The sequence below is a fragment of the Anomaloglossus baeobatrachus genome, chromosome 11 (assembly GCF_048569485.1).
Source record: "Anomaloglossus baeobatrachus isolate aAnoBae1 chromosome 11, aAnoBae1.hap1, whole genome shotgun sequence".
Taxonomy (NCBI): Eukaryota; Metazoa; Chordata; class Amphibia; order Anura; family Aromobatidae; genus Anomaloglossus; species Anomaloglossus baeobatrachus.
In genome coordinates this window covers 88,388,163-88,392,418 of record NC_134363.1, presented here as the reverse complement: position 1 = coordinate 88,392,418, position 4,256 = coordinate 88,388,163, and the positions used below count along the sequence as shown (strand labels likewise).

The following is a 4,256-nucleotide window of genomic DNA, read 5'->3' as shown; positions in this document are numbered from 1 at the left end:
TGCGCCAGGAACCTTCCAGAGGCTGATGGAATGCTGCTTGGGACAAGATTTTAGGGTGTATAAAAAGGGAGATTAGATCCCGTGATCCCAACGTATTGTTACACCTCTATAAATCACTTGTAAGGCTACATCTGGAATATGGGAACCAGTTTTGGGCTCCACATTTTAAAAAGGACATTCAGAAGTTAGAGTCAGTTCAAAGGTGGGCAACTAGACTACTACAAGGAATGGAAGGCCTCCCATATGATGACAAGTTGAAAAAGTTATTAAGTGATTATTGGCTGCAATGGGGCTTTCTGGCTGGTGCCAGTCTCTTCTTAGCACACAGAAACCACAATCCCTACACCATGCTTCAATGGATTCTCTCATCCCAGCCCAGTAAAACTACATATTTTACACAGTCATAAGCAGCCAAAAGGGATCTATTCTATTCAATTGCAAATGATCTAGATAAGACTGAGAATAAGATACTGCACGGGACATAGCAGAGTTGGTCAAGTTCAGTGGAGATGAGTTTGCTATTTGGCACAGCTTTTTGCATCAATAAAGCAAGTAAAAGGTGTGAAAGATAAAAAAAAGGGTGAAAGTGTGAAAAGTGAATTGGCCAAATTGAGGTGCATATAAAGTTTTTGCTTTCTTTCAATTCACTAATGGGGCTCATTTGAATCAGGTGAATTGAGTTCTGCTTTTGGAAACTGGGTTAAGAAGGGGTGCACCGGTCCTGGAGGTACTGCAATACCAGGTCAATGCGTGCAGTGGACAGAGCAAGATTTTTTCCATCTCCTTGTTCTAAAAATCCATTTAATATATGGTCCCCAGAGAGGGGACGTATCAGATATTAAACTGATAAGAACAGATTTAATTTTTTTTTTTTCTGTTTATCAGTAGGACTTCAAAATAACAAAGGTGATCGCCTCCCGTTGCCTGGGAACCGTCCAGGCACAAGAGGGCTATGTGTCACCAGAAGGCGCACACACTTCCTCAAGGCCGGCAGACGTGCAATCCCAGGCACCTTCCAGTACCAACCAAGGTAGCGTCCTCCGAAACTACACTTGATCTTAGCCAAAAGGCCGAGAAGCTATAACCCGAATTGGTTACGGCCTTGAGTGGCACCCTGGCCTATACCGGACACATCTTAGGGAGAGGGAGACAAACCCACGCCTACAGAAGACATTTTGTCACCCAAGCCAACCCTTGAAAAGGCTGTTTTGCAGAGCAAAAACAAGAAGAATGGTGCTTTTTGCAGCCGCCGCCCACTGCAATGAATCTGAATAACTCCTCCTTTTGGACACAAGCACCTCCCCTCCCCCTTGCAGTCTTTCCAATTCATGATACAAAAAGACGGACGGACAGGACAGGACAGGACAGGCTGCCTGACTTTCCGTCACTGCCACCCTTTGCCATCCTTGCCCGTAGAAAGCCCTTTCATCATCCCCAAACCCTAATCTTTTCCCTTCCCTTCCCAGATGCGTCTCACTCCCTTTCATTAGGAAGTGAGCGCAGCCTTTTCTCCGTTCTGCACATGCGCGACGTTAAACACAAATGCGCAGGCGTGCGTTCCATTACCCTCACTGCATTCCACTCCCATACAGGAAGTGGGCGCAGCTATTACTACGGTCGCACATAAAAGAACCCACGGCCACCACTGCACATAGCTGACTCCACCACAGGACACCCACTTCTACACCAACGCAGGTAAGACAGGATCGGCACCTCTATGCTCCCGTTACAATCAGGCTCAGTCACCATGTGATAACGCTCTCAACTCTTTAGTTGCAGGCTCCCCTTGCTTCACCTCCACTGGCTGTGCTGCCATTTCCTCTCCCACCTGGAAGGTATACTTTATTCCACTATTTTCCTGTTTCTCTCTTCCCCCTTTTCCCATAACCTACTTTTATCTGCATTTGTGGGGTATCTATATGCTATTTACATCATAGTTTTATTCATTAATATGGAAGGGAAGAGTGCCCATGAGAGTGTTGAACTGCGGAGAGCAAGAGATTAAGCTGCTCCGATTTGCCACCATTGATAAGCTGTTCTCAGTAGATACACATGCTATCCAAACAGCAGCATCCACCATTGCTTCAGCCCACCCATTCAGTGACAGCTCACCAAGTCAGCCAGAGGAGTGGTGTAAGGAATTACACGTAGGCACTGACTCCACACCTTCACATCACAAGAAGGGGGTCTACAGGCTAGTGCAAGAATACGAGCAAGTCTTCAGCAAACATCCGCTAGACTTTTGAAGAATAAAAGGGGTCAAACACTACATCCCCACAAGTGCACACCCACCCATCAAAGAGAGATATAAGCCAAAACTACCTGCACATTACCAGTGTACCAAGGACATGTTGAGCAACATGAAGGAGGCTGGGGTTATCCGTGACAGTTGTAGCCTCTGGGCAGCTCCGTTGGTCCTGTTAAAGAAGAAGGACAGCACCACTCCCCTGTATTGAGGAATAGCTAGCTGCATTGAGAACTGCAAATTATTTTTCTACCCTTGATCTCACTAGTCGCTATTGGCAAGTGTCCGTTTCTGAGGCAGACCGGGAGAAGACCGCCTTTGCCACCCCGATGGGTCTCTGCGAGTTCAAAAGCATGCCCTTCGAGCTGTGCAATTTGCCAGGAACCTTCCAGAGGCTGATGGAATGCTGCTTGGGACACCGAAACTTTGAAACGGTACTGCTATACCTTTATGATGTTATTGTTTATTCTAAAGCAAACAAGATTTTAGGGTGTATAAAAAGGGAGATTAGATCCGGTGAGCCCAACGTATTGTTACCCCTCTATAAATCACTTGTAAGGCCACATCTGGAATATGGGGTAAAGTCCTGAGCAGGTTGATAACCATTGGTTTGAGCATGGTAGGGTGTAGTGCGCATCTTCCTGCATCGGTAAAAGCTGCAGAAGTCCTTGAAGATTTCCGCTTCAAAGGCTGTGCCTTGATCTGTGAGGACTCTCTCTGAGTAGCCATGAGGTCTGCATAAGTGTGCTTGGAAGACCTTCGCTGCAGTATGGGCCATTAGATCTTTGACTTGTACCACAACCATAAATCTCGAGTAGTTGTCTACCATCGTAAGTGCATACGTGAGCTCGCCTCGATATTCTGCAACAAAACTCCCTTTTTCGATTTCAGTTTCAGCAAACACTCCTCTTCCTGTAGAAAATATTTATCATTACCTAAGACAGTCATTCTAATGCATGACAATATTAAGGCAATTTAGTTAAAACTTGTTTTAACTCACCTTTAAGGGGATTGATGTATTTCATGGTCAATCCAGGTTTGTCAGTGATGGCACTGACATAATGTATGGCGTCTTTTTCGGGCGTTATCCTTTGCCTTTTCATTGTGAAAATCCAGTTGCCTATATCAAAGCAAATTCTACTACTTGTAAAGTATGCAGAAAATGAAATGTAGAACATATAACATCAACTGCTTAGGAACGCATCATAGGTTAGTACTTAAAAGGATATTGTCATGTTCTAGTCATAATGCAAGCTGGACATTTTTCATGTTACCCTGTAATCGCCGGCCTGTTCTAATGCTCACAAGCCAAGATATAGGCTCAGCTGCTAAGGCTTCCCTCTGCCTTCTGAATGAAACTTGAATATGTCTGGGTCACTGTGTATATAGCAGGTGCTCAGAAAAAATAACAGTCAATTCAATAGAAATAGCTCTGGCACACTATAGTGATCAATAACGTAAGAAAAGAACTCTTGGAATGCTGAAAATTCTTTATTTGTGCAAAAGGATAATTCATCCAACGTTTCGACCTTGTTTTTAGGTCTTTATCAAGGATAAAGTTATCTAAGATCATAAAGGGTTACAAAACCATATAAACACGTAATTAGTACATAGTACAACATAACAGTACAATATATTGCTACTTGAGAGTACAATGGGTCAAATGACCATGATGCACATACAAAAAATTTTTCCAAAGCCATAGTGAAAACATTTGTACTGAGGAAAGAAAATTTCCACATGACCTATCTGGAGAAACATTCTGGATCAAACAACCAAAAATAGTCAAGCAGGTAAATACACACCTATATGGATAACAGGATGATATGTGTTCAATTGTATAGCGTCATTGCCATTAAGGTACAAATGGAAAACTTGCAATCCTATATAGTGAAGGAAATGAACACATATCATATCAAAGAACACAGGAACATGGGTGTGAGAAAAACCTCAATGTTTATACTTTGTTCTTTATAATGGTGTGAACATGTATATGTCTCAGTACCTTATG

The 4,256-nt window shown here is 43.4% G+C and overlaps 1 pseudogene; it reads right to left on the bottom strand.

Moving 5' to 3' along the window:
* Window positions 1–705: 705 nt before the first annotated feature.
* Window positions 706–911, bottom strand: LOC142257301 (U2 spliceosomal RNA; annotated as a pseudogene).
* Between the last annotated feature and the right edge of the window lie 3,345 nt (window positions 912–4,256).